Here is a 16,536-nt window from a genome sequence, read left to right as displayed (position 1 = left end):
GTGTGGCTCACGTGGTAGAGCACCAGCCTAGCAAGCAGAAGACTGAGTTCAAACCTTAGTACCACTAACAAAAAAAGTACAGTTTAAGGATTCTGGGAGCTAATCATTATACACTCCAAACAAGAGACACTAGTCTAATGGAATTTCTCCTAATTTGCATGTGAAAGATCATCCACCTGAGAATGAAAGACAAGTTGAAAACAGATAGAAATTATATGAGATAGTTTCCCCTCAAAAGGATCATGTTGCTGAAGACTCAGTCCCCAGCTGGTGATGTTATTGAGAGGTGACTGGACGTAACTTCATTATTGGACTAGTCTCTTGATGAGTTCATAACTGAACTCATTTCTTCTCCTGGCTCCCCACTGTGAGGGGAGTAGCTTTGCTCTGCCACACTCCTCCCAATCATAATGTTTTGTATCACCACAGGCCAAGCAATGGGGCCAAGTGACTACAGACTAAAACTTTTGAAACCAAAGCTCAATAAATTCTTCTTTTCCCTAGTTGCTTAAATATTTTGTTGTAGCAACAAGATGGGGACTAACACGGTATTCTCATTTTAAGGAATTTCTAAAAAAAAAAAACCCACAAAAAACAAAACAATAAGCAACTTGAATATTGGTTTAAATAGAATATTAATAGAAAATAGGCTGGGCACTAGTGAATCATGCCTGTCATCCTAGCTAGTCAGGAGGCTGAGATCTGAAGATTATAGTTCAAAGCCAGCCTAGGCAGGAATGTTCATGAGACCCTTATCTCCACTTAACAATCAGAAAACCAGAAGTGGCACTATGGTTCAAAGTGGTAGAGACCTAGCCTTGAGCAAAAGAGCTCAAGGACAGTGCCCAGGCCCAAGTTCAAGCCCCATGACTGACCAAAAAAAAAAGGTAAGCAAAACATACACACATTTTATGAAAGTACAGAAATAATAAGCACAGGAAATGAAGTGCATTAGTAACTTGGAAAATGCAAATCAAAGTACAAAGAGCATCACCATACATTCATAGGAAGACAAGTTGGGACAATTATTTTTGAAAATTAGTTCAGCACTAACTAGGGAAGTTTAAGATGTATATAACCTTATAAATATTAATTTCATTTCCAGGTACATATCCTATAGAAACTCTTATACATTTGTACAAGGAGTATACAATCATGCTGTGTAAAATAACAACAAACCCATAACACCAAGAATATCCATTGACAGAAAAAAAAAATATACATTAGGTTACTACCTGCCAGTAAAAATAAATGAGCCAAAGATATAACCATCAACATGTATGAATTTCACAAACATTATGGTGGGGGCTGAATACACTGCAGAAGAATATAGTATATATGGTTCTTTTCATGAACAATAATTACTGAAACTCAATGAATACTGCCTGTATACCAGGAATTTTTCTAGGCCCTTTGTGTACTACTCAAGAAATCTCCACAAGAGTTCTATCAGGTAGATTCTATTTTTAACCTTTATTTCACAGAAAGAAGGGTGCAAGCAAAGAGGTGAAGATAAGTAATTTGTCCAAATCACACAGTCAGTAAGTAGCAAAATTTCCTTATATCTGTGCTCTTAGAGCCTGCATTACATTGTATGCTTCTCAAAAATATACAACATGAAACAATATGTTTGAAGATAGATAACAGACAGATACACAGATAAAAATATACATCTTTTTCTATAAATCAACCATTCAGACTTTTAGTAAGATGGAAAGTAAGTCACTTAAGGAATTGAGAATAAAGATAGAAGCACATAAACACATAAATTCCTATAATTATGACACATTTAATGAAAAAGAAGAAAAAGTTGTAAAATTTAAGTCTGAATTTTACTACAAAAGTTATATATAAAAAATTACTATAAAGAAATTTACTTAGCTGGGTGCTGGTGGCTTACGCCTGTAATCCTAGCTGCTCAAGAAGCTGAGATCTGAGGATCACAGTTCAAAGCCAGCCCAGGCAGGAACATCCGTGAAACTTTTATCTCCAATAAACTACTCAGAAAACTGGAAGTGGTGCTGTGGCTCAAGTGGTAGAGCTCTAGCCTTGAGCTGAAGAGCTAAGGGACAGTGCCCAGACCCAGAGTTCAAGCCCCATAACCGACAAGAAAAAAGAAAGAAAGAAAGAAAGAAGGAGGGAGGGAGGGAGGGAGGGAGAAAGAGAAAGAGAGAGAGAGAGAAAGAGAGAGAGAGAAAAAGAGAGAGGGAGGGAGGGAAGGAAGGACGGAAGGAAGGAAGGAAGGAAGGAAGGAAGGAAGGAAGGAAGGAAGGAAGGAAGGAAGGAAAGATGGAAGGAAGGAAGGAGAGAGAAAAGAAATTTACTTAGTAAAGACAAAATTAAAATGATCCAGAAGCTTCTAAAGGACACTCAGAATAATGGGAACTATATCCCTAATTAAGGAGACTAGCTGGGCCTGCTCTCGATTACTTTATGTTATATAGAACAGATTACAGCTGGGTCTAACTTTAACTTACTCCATTTTGTAAAGGAACAGTTTTGACCTAAGCTACTCTATTTTGAGTATAAGTGCCAAAATAATGACTTTCCATTCTCTCTCTCTCTCTCTCTCTCTCTCTCGCTCCCCAAAACTGGGACCTCAACTCAGGAGCTGTGGTTTTTGCACATTGGCTAGCACTCTACCAACTAATCCATGTCTCCAACCTTGTCTTTACATCTTGTTTATACAAGTAAACAACATGCTAGTACACCACCAGATACAAACTGATACTTTATTTGTGCCAGTGAACAATTAAATTTGTAAACATATCAAATTATATCTAAAACACTGAACTTAAACACATAATCTTATTAAATACACCAAATGTAATCTCCTCTCATCTGGATCATATAAAAGGAGGGAAGCTTAACACAGTGGCAAGGTGGCACATACTGACCAGCTGGTAAAAGCATCATAGAGGACAGGCATTGAATTCCTGAATCTGTCCCAGACTTTAGCTCAGTACAGTACCTTTGACCCCATCCACTCAGACCCAGTAAGCTTGAGACTTCAGTGCTTGGAATCAGCAGGGCCTGATCTAGTTTGGTGTATTTAACCACCAGCAGTGACTCTCTTTTTATCTGTATCAACTCAAGGCTTTAGCTTTGAGCAAGACCTCTTTGAACTCTGAAAACAACTTTAACTCTTTCCCAGCTTTTTGTACTGTATATATCAATGTGAAACATAGTATGTGATCTCTGAGAGTTAATAATTAACAACAGCAAAAAAGCCTGCTTGCCAGAGGTTTAGGGCTATCAAGCAAAATCAGTAATACTTGGTAAATTAATGTTAATGAAATTGATATAGCTTGTAAATATACTATTAGTCAATAAATTCTGACTGTGGAAAGACACACATGAAAATTTCAACATCATCATTTAAATCAAGCATATAGCACGTGCTTTTTGGCTAGGAAGATTAGCACAACTTTTACTTTGCTTTTTTGGGAACCATTTGCTTTTTTTTTTTTTTGAGTTAGTCGTAGGGCTTGAACTCTAGGCCTGAGCTCTGGTCCCTCAGCTCTTCAGCTCAAGGCTAGTGCTCTACCACTTGAGCTACAGTGCCACTTCCAGTTTTCTGGTGGTTTATTGGAGATAAGAGTTTCATGGACTTTCCTGACTGGGCTGGCTTTGAACCGCGATCCTCAGATCTCAGCCTTCTGAGTAGCTAGGATTACAGGTGTAAGCCACAGGCACCTGGCTTGAATTCAAATTTTTGAAATATCTTGTTTTATTAATTTAGAATGATTATTAATTTACTTAGAACATGTTGCACATGGTTCAAGCCATGTACCTTATTTATGCCAGTAAGCAATTAAATTTGCATATATATCACATCATATCTGAAACACTAGACTTGAACACATGATCATATGAACACACAAAATGTAACCCCCTTTCACAGGAAGCATATAAAAGTAAAAACCATGTGCAATAAGTCGTGAATAGAGGTTTACTGTATAGCATAAACTGAAGGAACAGAACTGTACAATCATCTATACTATTCAAATTGTTCTTAATTCTCACTTTTACTGTTTTCCCAACAAACCTGGCTGAATGTGCATATACAGAATTCCATTGTATACATAGTTACAATTCTATTCCAAAATTTTACAAGGAAAATTACAAAAAGGGAAAAGAATATGTAATGATTGTCCATCTGTCAAAAAAGAAAAGTACCATTTGTTCATTCACTCAAAACTAAGTTAAAATACCAGCCGGGCGCTGGTGGCTCACGCCTATAATCCTAGCTACTCAGGAGGCTGAGATCTGAGGATCGCGGTTCAAAGCCAGCCCGGGCAGGAGAGACCTTGAGACTCCTATCTCCAATAAACCACCAGAAAACCGGAAGTGGTGCTGTAGCTCAAGTGGTAGAGCACTCACCTTGAGCTGAAGAGCTGAAGGATAGCGCCCAGGCCCAGAGTTCAAGCCCCATGACCGACAAAAAAAAAAAAAAGTTAAAATACCAAATACCATCAAAACATGATAGACTATATTAAGCACAAAGATTTTTAAATTTTCTTTGATTTGATATCAATAATAATGCTTTTGGGGGTTGGAGATATAGCTTAGTTGGTAATAATAATAATGCACTAATAATGCTTTTGAATTTTTTTTTTAAAGCCAGTCCTGGAGCTTGAACTCAGGGCCTCAGCACTGTTCCTGAGCTTCATTTGCTCAAGGTTAGCACTCTACCACTTGAGCTACAGCGCCACTTCTGGCCTTTTCTGTTTATGTGGTGCTGAGGAATCAAACCCAGGGCTTCATGTATGCTAGGTAAGCACTCTACCACTAGGCCACATTCCCAACTCTGACTTTTGTATTTTTATGGTATGATTTTTTTTTTTTTTTTGTCGGTTGTGGGGCCTGAACTCTGGACCTGGGCGCTGTCCCCCAACTCTTCAGCTGTAGACCAGCGCTCTACCACCTTAGCCTCAGCCCACTTCCGGCTTTTTCTGCTTATGTGGTGCTGAGGAATCGAACCGAGGGCCTCATGCATGCAAGGCAAGCGCTCTACCACTGAGCCACCTTCCCAGCCCCGACTTTTATATTTTTAAACATAGCATAAATATCCGTATGCCAATATAATAGTAATTTCTATGTGTATCATCATAGTCTCTTTTTAATTTGTACTATTTCTTATTATATGTAGCTTGTTTTTAAGATTTAGGGTAGAGGTGTGGCTCAAGTGGTAGAGTGCTTGTTTAGCAAACTCAAGACCTTGATTTCAAATCTCAGTGATGGGGGAGAAGAAGAGAGACTTAGAGTAAAGGAAAAAAAATTCTTTTTTTTTTTTTGGGTCTGGTCGTGGAGCCTGAACTCTGGGTCTGGGTGCTGTCCCTCAGCTCTTCAGCGCAAGGCTAGCGCTCTACCACTCGAGCCACAGCGCCACTTCCAGCTTTTTTCTTTTTGCTTATGTGGGGTTGAGGAATCGAACCCAGGGCCTCATGCATGCAAGGCAAGTGCTCTACCATTGAGCCACCTTCCCAGCCCCCAGAAAAAAAATTCTTGTTTAACCAAGTCAAGTAACTGAAAAAAAGTAAGAGACCCTAGTCTCCCATTATGGTCAAAGGAGTAGAGGTAGGCCAGTTCCTTACTCTTTCAATTCTGGATTATATACTGGTCCAATTAATAAAATTAGCTTAACAAGAAATAATTCATAAGTAAGTTATATTATAGGTACAGAGCTCACCAAGGTTGCAAGTGGTTCACACCTGTAATCCTAGCTAATAAGAAAGCTGAGATCTGAAGATTGCAGTTTGCCGCCAGCCCAGGCAATCAAGTCTGTGAGACTTTTATCTCCAATTAGTCACCACTTCTAAAGTTACTTTACAAATAGATTAATGTCAGGATAAAAAACAAAGGGTTGGTATATATTTGTAAATATATTCCTTCTCAAATGTTACATTTGATTCAGCTTGAATACAAACCCAATTTACAGAAAATGTGAAATGTATATAGATCAACTTTAAAAAGAAGAATAGCTTATATATGTTAGGGCACACCAGGAACTCTACTATCTTCTGTTAGAAAACCTGTATTTACAGTATTATCAAAGAAAAAAATTTACATATAGATTATTCCAAAAATTTTCCATGGCTAAAACTAAAAATTACTTTGTTTCATCAGCTGTAAGACTAGGAATTTAAAAACAAAAACAAATTAAGTTTTGGCTGTCATTAAGACTGGTGTTTGAAAACAGAACCAAGTCCCAGTTTCAATGTCCTAATTCTCTAGTTACATACCACTCTGCCCTGATTACCATTTAGACCACATGTTCTCAAGCAGAGAATCACAATAGACCACTATACTACATTAGGTTTAGCAACCTTTTAAGATTACGTACAAACTTGGATGTGTATACACCTGTGTACTTTCTGGGGTCCAGATTCATCAGAATCTCAAAGGATTATTTAATCATAAACAATTTACCACTGATCTAAACACAAGTCCATGATTCGACTTTAAGGTTTCTACTTTATGAATATTTTCATCAGCCTGCTTATCTACAAAATTCTTATTTGTTTTGATACAGAGTTTTCCTATTCATTCCTTAAGGATAGGTAGAGCTTCATAAAATGAACTCCTATCTATTTAAAATGGCCACTGAAGTTGGTTTCAAAGTTGAACCTGGGTCAGTCTGATGGCACATGCTTGTAATCCTAGCAAGGTGGAGGTAGAGCCACGAGGATCCAGACTTTAAGGCAAGTCTGTACTACTTAGCAAGACCTAGTCAAAAAAAAAAAAAGGCACCTGTGGCTCACGCCTATAATCCTAGCTACTCAGAAGGCTGATATCTGAGGATCATGGTTCAAAGCCAGCCTGGGCATGAAAGGCCATGAGACTCCTATCTCCAGTTAACCACCAGAAAACCAGAAGTGGCACTTTGGCTCTAGTGGGACAGCACTCGCCTTGAGCTGAAGAGCTAAGGATAGTGCCCAGGCCAAGTTCAGGCCCCACGATCAACACGGGGGAAAAAAAAAGGAAAGAAAAACAAGTCATTTAATTGGACACTTGACTTTCAATTGAGAAAACAATTGGTGAGCTGCATTTTTCAGCAATGGTTATTACTTTTTAAGTCATGTTAAAGGTTTTATACATAAAAATATATATGTCCAAAAGCCATACTATGTGACACTGGTATATACCTGTGATCCCAACATTTGAGAGAATGAGGCAGCATGACAGAGGCCAGCTTAGCCAAACAGTGAGCCCCTGTCTCAAAAACAAAGCAAAATAAAACAAAATATGATCATCACTTTGAACCCTACAAAACACACACACACACACACACACACATACAAGGCTGACTTCATAAGGATCATATTACTTCAAGAATTGAACCCTTACTTGCAGAACAAAATGATTTTGCTCTGATATACCAAAAACTTATTTAGCAAAGAACATCTTGATGAGAAAGGGCAGAATTACTGAGATTTCTAGCCTACTTTCTACACTGACTTTCTTCCTCTAAGCATCTGTCAAGTGTGGGATGAGAAAAAGGTGCTAGAATCTGGGGAGGCAGACTAGAATAAAAATATATTTTGTTCTAAGAATGAGATGTGGGAGAGAGGAGGAGGAGGGGGAGAAGAGGGGAAAGGAAGGGGAAACAGGAAAAGTAGAGGAGGGGGAGGAGAGAGAGGAGGGAAGGGTAGCCTCTAGAAAATTCATAAAAATAGTAAGCTATTAAAAAGCAGCTTTGTTGCCAGGTGCTGGTGGTTCATGCCTGTAATCCTAGCTACTCAGGAGGCTGAGAGCTGAGGATTGTGGGTCAAAGCCAGCCCAGGCAGGAAAGCCCCTAAGACTCTTTTTTTTTCTTTTTTTTTGGCGGGGGGGGGGGGGGGGGTGTCCAGTCATGGGGGCTGAACTCTGGGCCTGGGCGCTATCCCTCAGCTCTTCAGCTCAAGGCTAGCGCTCTACTACTTGAGCCACAGCGCCACTTCTGGTTTTTTTCTTTTTGCTTATGTGGTGCTGAGGAATCGAACTCAGGGCCTCATGCATGCAAGGCAAGCACTCTACCACTGAGCCACCTTCCCAGCACCCCGCCCCCCCCAGACTCTTATCTCTAATTAACCACTAGAAAAACTGGAAGTGGACTGTAGTTCAAAGCAGTAGAGCCCTAGCCTTGAGTAGAAAAATCAGGGACAGCACCCCGCCCTGAGTTCTAGCTCCATGATGAACCAAAACAAACAAACAAAAAACAAAAAACAAACCCAGTTCTGCAGTAAAATGCTCATGGCTCAACCTGTAATAATAGCTACTTAACAAGCCAAGATATGTAGGACAGTGGTATGAACCCAGCCTGGGCAGGAAAATCCATGAGACTTTGTCTCCAAAATAACCAGCAAAAGGCAAGACTAGAGGTATGGCTCAAGTGGTAGAACACCAGTATAACAAGCATGAGGTTGGAAGTTCAGAACAACCCCAGTACTGACAAACACAAAATAATAGCCAGGCAATGGTGGCTCACACCTGTATTTCAGGCCACTCAGGAGGCTGAGATCTGAAGATCACGGTTCAAACCAGCCTGGGCAGGAATGTCAGAGAAACTCTTATCTCCAATTAACCACCAGAAAACTGGAAGTGGCACTGTGGTTCCAGTGGTAGAGTGCTAGCCTTGAGCTGAAGAGCTGAAGGGCAGCGCCCAGGTCCAGAGTTCAAGTCCTATAACTGATGAAAACAACAACAAAATAATAAAAAACAAACAAACAACAAAAACCGTTCAGCTCCTCTTATTGACAAATAATTTGGCAAATTATCTGCCCATATCTCTGATTCTCTGTCTCTGTCTCTCTCTCTCACACACACACAAATTTTTTATCCCTCTCTAATCTTACACTTTCTTGTTCCTCCTCCTCTTATCCAAGTTATCTATAAAAAATACTTCTAAAATACATCTCAAATCTGTCCACTGCTCCTATCTGTGCCACAAGAACTGCAATGGTTAAAGACAACCTCAGTTTTTTAATCTGGACTAGTATAAACCACCAACCAGGAATTATTTATTTTGTCCCTTTCTGATTAATTATGTTCAATGTAGCAATGTAATCTCTTAAAAATGTAAAATAGCACTGTGTAATAGTGTCATAGCTTTCTCACATATCTTCAAATTAAAAGAAATCAGCATTCAATATATCAGTACTGCATAATAATTCACACTGCTCAAGAAGTGTTTACAAACATTCCAAATGCAAACTTTATGTATTAAGGTATGGCCTTTGCCTGACTCAGGTGACTGAGAGCTACCTTAAGTAGCTCTAGGGTCCTTTCAGTTGACTGAAAACTTGTTTTTGCTTTAGGCCTGTTGTTTCTCTCTTCCTGATATTATTACTCCCCTACTTCTACTCCAACTTCCTCTTAAACTAAATGTTATTTTACTGATAAGAACTTTTTCCCCTTTCTGTAGGTCTGCTTGCCTGCTTGCCTGCCTGTCTGTATGTCTCTGTCTTTGTCTCTATTTCTCTATTTGGTCAGTACCAGGGTTTGAACTTGAAGGCCTCAGAACTGCTTGGCAGCTTTACTCACAGCTGGTTCTCTATCACATCAAAGAGGTTGATGGTCGCCATTTTCTGCCACCGACTAAAGCGCAGAAAATCCAGTTGACAGTAAAAGAAAAACAAACAAACAAACATATGAAAGAGAAAAAGGTAATGTTCAAGATTTTATTATACTTTAGGAATAGCTGGAACCCATAAAAATCTTGCTCTTAGAAACTGGGGCGGAGGGAGGGGGGGGGTGGGGGGGGAGGGGGCGGGGCGCCTGGGAAGGTGGCTCAGTGTAGAGTGCTTGCCTTGCATGCATGAGGCCCTGGGTTCCACTCCTCAGCACTATATAAGCAGAAAAAGCTGGAAGTGGCTCTGTGGCTCAAGTGGTAGAGTGTTAGCCTTGAGCTGAAGAGCTGAGGGTCAGCGCCCAGGCCCAGAGTTCAAGCCCCATGACCAAAAAAAAAAAAAAGAAACTGGGGATGGAGGGGGGGAGGGGGAACTGGGAAGGCGGCTCATGCTTGCCTTGCATGCATGAGGTCCTGGGTTCGATTCCTCAGCACCACATAAGCAGAAAAAGCCAGAAGTGGCTCAAGTGGTAGCCTTGAGCTGAAGAGCTGAGGGGCAGTGCCCAGGCCCAGAGTTCAGGCCCACAACCGACGGGGGGGAAAAAAAGAAATTAGGAGACCTTTATGTCCTTATAATAAACTCTTCTTTTCACCTTAAAAGTATGAAAGGAGAAAGGCCAGAAGCACTGGCTCTTTGGAAAGGCTCCAGAGATATAGCACCAGCTATGAGTGAAAAAGCTACTTGAAGCTCTGAGTTCAAGTCCTGGTGCTGGAGCACATGCACATGCTCACACACACACAAACACAAAAGCAACACACACACACACACACACAAAGACATAGAAACATAGCAGAAGTAGCAGATGATAAAAAATGCTTTGAATGTCTTTATATCAAATACTTTAAAGTTGCATACAGAATACATGAATTCCTAAAAAAAAAAAAGAAGTAACTCTAAAAACTACCCTAAATGATTTAGAAAACTGAATACATAGCTTCACCCACCAAAATAGTAAGCCTACCCTGTAAATATTAAGCCCAGGCAAATAAACAGAAGTTCAACAAAACTTTTAAGAAACATAAGATCATTACAGTCGGGGCTGGGAAGGTGGCTCAGTGGTAGAGTGTTTGCCTTGCATGCATGAGGCCCTGGGTTCGATTCCTCAGCACCACATAAGCAAAAAGAAAAAAGCCGGAAGTGGCGCTGTGACTCCAGTGGTAGAGCGCTAGCCTTGAGCTGAAGAGCTGAGGGACAGCGCCCAGGCCCAGAGTTCAGGCCCCATGACCGGACCCAAAAAAAAAAAAAAAAGATCATTACAGTCTTCTAGTCTTCTTTTCTAAGAACTTTATTAGTTTTTTTGAGGCTGGCATAATCTGGTCTGGACACCAAAGCCAAATTATGATATTTAATAAATAAAAATTACACGTCAACTTCACCTATGAACATAGATGTACAAATTTTCAGTAATAATAAACTAAGGTGAATATGAAAAACCATCATGCCAAATTTTTATTACACTGATACAAACATAATTCAGCATTAGAAAACCTATAAACATAGCTAGAAATATGAACTAAGGTGTAGCCTGCCTGCCACACATAAGGTCCTGTGTTCAAATCACAGTTCTGAAAAAAAAATGTGTCATTCTCAACATAAACAGAAGAAAGTAGGAAAACCACAAATACGATCGCCTCATAAATGCAAGAAAAGAAAAAGCAGCTGATGAAATCCAATTTACATTCTTCACATACAAAAATATCTTAGCCAGCTGGGTGCCAGTGGCTCATGCCTGTTATCCTAGCTACTCAGGACACTGAGATCTGAGCATCATGGTTCAAAGCCAGCCCTGGCAGACTCTTATCTCCAATAAACCCAGTCAGAAAATCAGAAGTGGCACTGTGGCTCAAGTGGTAGAGGGCTAGCCTTGAGCTGAAGAGCTGAGGGACAGCGCCCAGGCCCAGAGTTCAAGCCCCATGATCGACAAAAAAAAAAACAAAACAAAACTTAGCCAACTGTAAATATCTTTTAACCATGAAAAGTATCTATCAAAACTCTTAACTCAATGCTAATTCAGTGGTAGAGCACATGCTTAGCATATGTACAACACCTTGGGTTCTTACCTCCAATTAACCACCCAAAAGCCAGTGATAGAGCACTAGTTCAGTGACCTTACCCAGGCCCTAAGTTCAAGCCCCAGGATCAGTATGCACACACACACAGTGTGTCCTAAAGACTTTCACTATTAATACTTGTATTGAATAATGTTTTGTTTTGTTTTTGGTCCGGTTGTGGGGCCTAAACTCTGGGCCTGGGCGCTGTCCCTCAGCTCTTCAGCTCAAGGCTAGCGCTCTACCACTTGAGCCACAGCGCCACTTCTGGCTTTTTTTTTTCTGCTTATGTGGTGCTGAGGAATGGAACCCAGGGCCTCATGCATGCAAGGCAAGCGCTCTACCACTGAGCCAACTTCCTAGCCCTGAATAATGTTATTGTAAGTCCTAACTATCATAGTAAGGAAAAAAATAAAATGAAGGAATAATAAAGAGAAGGAAATGAAGAAAAAGAAAAAGAAGCACTAGAAAGAACTTTCATTCACAATAATTTGACTATGTAACAAATCCAAAACCATCTCAGATAACTAATTTAGAAAGGTGGATGAATATATGGGGTGTGTGTGTGTATTTTTTTTTACAGGGGTGCAGGTCTTGGGGCTTCAACTCAGGGCCTGGGCATTGTCCCTGAGCTTTTTTACTCAGTGCCAGTTCTCTCCCATTTTGAGACACAACTCCACTTCTAGATTTTTGGTGGTTAAATAGAGATAAAGAATCTTAATGACTTTCCTGCCTAAGCTGGTTTCACACCATAATCTTCAGATCTCAGCTTTCTGAGCAGCTAGGATTACAGATATGAGCCATCTATGCCTGACTAGATCCTATATATTTTTTTAAAGCTTATGCTATGAAACAGAAAATGGAAAGAAAAAGAAAAAAATACCATTTACATCAAAAAAATAAGGTCTTTAATGATAAAATCTAAGGGAATACTCAGGAGACCTTTATGGGGAAAAATTTTGTAAAAGACATAAAATACCTAAACAATTAGACATACCATGATCAAGGACAGGAAAACTCAAAACCATAAAATAAAGGGAATAAATGCATAGCTAAGAAAGCTTGGATTCATGAACCAGACTAGTTCTACCTTTTTGTTTTTTTTGGTCAGTCATGGGGCTTGAACACTCTAGGCCTGAGCCCTGTCCCTGAGCTCTTCAGCTCAAGGCTAGCACTCTACCACTGGAGCCACTGGAACCACAGCGCTACTTCACTACTTCGGTGGTTAATTGGAGATAAGAATCTCACAGACTTTCCTGCCCCAGGCTGCCTTTGAACCATAACCCTCAAATCTCAGCCTCCTGAGTAGGATTACATGTGTAAGCCACAGGTGACTGGCAGTTCTATCTTTTAATTAGTAGTTTTTGAATATTTACAAACTTGACTCAAATTATCTCCATTCATGAATATTTCAACAACTAGTTCAATCTTTTATCAGCCACAAATCATAGATATTTTACTTAATCTGTAGTAAAAGTTAACATGGCACTTTAGAATTCTGATAATTGCAAGAGTTCTAGTTGAATGTCCTCTAGTCTTATTGTTTCAAAGTCAGTCAGTGTTCTGGAAGTAAAGAATACTGCCAACATTTTACAGAATATGTAAGGCTTTATTCTTGGTAATTATCAGTCAACACTGTCAAAACACCATGTCCTTGAAAGCTCCCTGAAAATGTGGACATCTGTTCTGAGATTGAACTTCCAAGAAGAAATCATACAAACTACATTCATAATAATCCCATTGACTCAAAGGGTGATGCTAGTGAAACTATATTTTTTATATGTGTAAGACCCTTTATGTGTGAGACCTATAAGTAGGTGTGAGACCTATAAGTAGTTTCCCAACTACTTTACAAAAGATCTGAATGTGATCAATGTGATCAAATCAGTGATTTTCTTTTTCTTTTTTTTTTTGTCAGTCGTGGGCCTGAACTCTGGGCCTGGGTGCTGTCCCTCATCTCCTCAGCTCAAGGTTAGTGCTCTACCACTTGAGCCACAGAGCCACTCCCGGCTTTTTCTGCTTATATAGTGCTGAGGAATTGAACCCAGGACTTCATGCATGCAAGGCAAGCACTCTACCACAGAGCCACCTTCCCAGCCCAAATCAGTGATTTTCTTTAGGTCTAATTTATATAAGTTTATTTTGGTTTCTGTAAGTTTTGTGATATTCTATATTGTTTCCTAAATGGTTCTACCTAAATTTCCTAGGAGAATTAAAAATAATCTTTGCTCTACTAGTTGTTAAGAGATGATAATACTTATTGATGACATTTATTAAATGCTTATTATATGCCAGGACCTGTTATAAGTGTTTTGTATGTATTACATATTTAAGTATCACAGGTGGAATATCATGCAGATAACTGAACTATAACCATTTTATACATAGGAAAACTAAGGTACAAAAAGTAACTTTCCCAATGTCACACAATACATGGAGAAGCTTAGAGATTCACACCCAAGTTGTCTGTCCCCAAAGCCCAAACCCTTAACTACTATATTATACTGCTTTTCACAATATTTTAAAAAAGTAATTATTATAAAGGAACAAAAAATTAACCATTAAAAATTATTCACAAGAGTTAAGTAATAGCTAAACATTAGTAATACCAATACAATTTATCATAGACTGATACTTCACAGCTATTTCAAAGTGTCATGGCCATGATTAATAGTTTTGAAGTTGGACAGACCTGGCTCTGAATGTTGGTTGTGCCCTTTACAAGCTGTGTGACTTTGAACAAGTTTCGTAACTTCACCAAGCCTCAGTTTCCTCATCTGTAAAATGAGAATAATAAATATCTCATAAAATTGTTGTTAGTAATATAATTATTGCTGTATTATACTGATATGGTAACTCCAAACAAAACAAAGGTATACAAAATGAAAGAAGACTCTTAAGTTTTTGTCCAGAAAACAACTTTATTATAATGAGATCACTTAATGTGTAAGATTCACACATTAATAAAGAACTACCACCTTCTCTAATATATAACAAATACTTCCCCTAGCCAAAAGTCAATTACTTAGAGGCAAATCACTGCAAGTTATCTCTCTCTAGCTCTCTCTATGATATCTATATATTGAGATGTCTACACTTCCAGAGGCAAGGACTGAACTCAGCCTTGTGACATACCAAATAAGCACTCTACTGCTGAACTATATGCCCAAACCTAATCACTGGGTTTTTGAAGTAACATATATACAAACACAGAAAAACAGACAAATGGATTAAGACACTACAATTTATTGAGAGCAACTCTCACAAATCCTGTTCAGCACATATCCTTTTTAAGATTAGCAGTATTCAAATAACCTAAAAAGGGAAGCGCTATGTCAAGTGGTCCTGGTAGGAAGCAATTTGTACTAAGAAAAAAGAAAAAAGTAGGACAGAAAATGGACCCAGGTTATATAATGGTAGCCCCTCTAAACATAACCTTTTCAACAACAATAAAAAATATTTACAAAAATAAAACAATAACTCAGGGTTACTGGAATGTAAAGGAAACTTATTCTAAATGACCAAAGGGTTCTAGTCTCACACCTGTAACCCTAGCTACTTAGTAAGCTGAGATCTGGGAATTGATGCTCAAAGCCAGCCCAAACAAAAATGTCCAAGAGATTCTATCTCCAATTATCCTGCAAAAAGGCTGTATTAGAGGTGTGGTTCAGTGAAATAGGATCAGACATGAGCTGTGAGAGTGCTCCACCCCCATACCAGCATTAAAAAATAAAAACAACAAAGACAAAAAAAGAGCAAAAATGATCTAATGTACCTGCACATTTAATTCCAATTTACATCCCTTTTCACATGAACTAAGCCCAAAACAAGAACAAACAAATGAAACAAAACCTACTCATTTTCTGGAAGCAAACAGTATTCTGCAAAGTGTTAAAAAGAAAAAAAGGGGCTGGGGAGAGGCTCAGTGGTAGAGTGCTTGCCTCTCATGCATGAGGCCCTTGGTCTGATTCCTCAGCACCACATAAGCAGAAAAAGCCAGAGAGGTGCTGTGGCTCAAGTGGCTCAAGTGGTAGAACACTAGCCTTGAGCTGAATTGCTGAGGGAAAGCGCCCAGGCTCAGACTTCAGGCCCCATGACCAACAAAAAAAGAAAAAAAAAAAAAACACTGGCTTACAATCTAGGGTTTTATATTTTGTTTTGTATATTTCTTCTTTTTCTTTTTTTGGTCGGCCGTGGGGCTTGAACTCTGGGCCTGGGAGCTGTCCCTCAGCTCTTCAGCTCAAGGCGAGAGTGCTCTACAACTTGAGCTACAACGCCACTTCCGGTTTTCTGGTGGTTTATTGGAGATAAGGAGTCTGACGGTCTCTCCTGCCCAGGCTGGCTTTGAACCGCGATCCTCAGATCTCAGCCTCCTGAGTAGCTAGGATTACAGGCATGAGCCACCAGCGCCTGGCTTTGTATACTTCTTCTTGTGTCAAAGAAAATGGCTGGTAAGGGTAAATATTATGGAATTACATTTAAAGAAGTAGGATTGGGGTTCAGTGATTCATGCCTGTAATCCTAGCTACTTAAGAGGCAGAGACCAAGAGAATGACAGTAATAACGAGCTAGCCTTGACCAAAACAAAAACAAAAAGTTAATGAGAACTCCATCTCAATAAATAAGCTGGGTGTGGTGGTATACATTTGTAATCCCAGCTTGGTGTGAGGCCCTGGGTGGAATGATTAAGGTCTGAGGTCTGTCTCTAGCAAAAACAAGAGAACCTATCTGGAGGGAGGTAATATAGTCTCCTGGGTACTCAAAATGAAGAAAATTAAAAAACTACAACAATAAACACCTGTATAATGGAACACTGTCAATACTTCAAGAAAGGAACAAATTGCCACATGCCTTAAAGAGAGCACTGGACACAACTA

At 39.4% G+C, this 16,536-nt stretch overlaps 1 protein-coding gene across 8 annotated transcripts in view; it reads right to left on the bottom strand.

Moving 5' to 3' along the window:
* Positions 1–16,536, bottom strand: part of Numb (NUMB endocytic adaptor protein) — a 132,043-nt gene that overhangs the window by 70,061 nt on the left and 45,446 nt on the right. For 7 of the 8 annotated variants that reach the window (XM_042692802.1, XM_042692808.1, XM_042692805.1 and 4 more), the window contains one exon: positions 14,352–14,436. The exons of the other annotated variant lie outside the window; for it this stretch is intronic. The gene's annotated coding sequence lies outside the window, so the exon portion shown is untranslated. The remainder of the gene's footprint in view (positions 1–14,351; positions 14,437–16,536) is intronic. 8 annotated transcript variants of the gene reach the window in all.

Source organism: Dipodomys spectabilis, unplaced genomic scaffold (genome assembly GCF_019054845.1).
Source record: "Dipodomys spectabilis isolate Male_0828 unplaced genomic scaffold, ASM1905484v1 ptg000157l, whole genome shotgun sequence".
NCBI classification, from domain to species: domain Eukaryota; kingdom Metazoa; phylum Chordata; class Mammalia; order Rodentia; family Heteromyidae; genus Dipodomys; species Dipodomys spectabilis.
The sequence above is the reverse complement of the archived record's forward strand: the minus strand, read 5'-3'. Positions and strand labels throughout refer to the sequence as shown.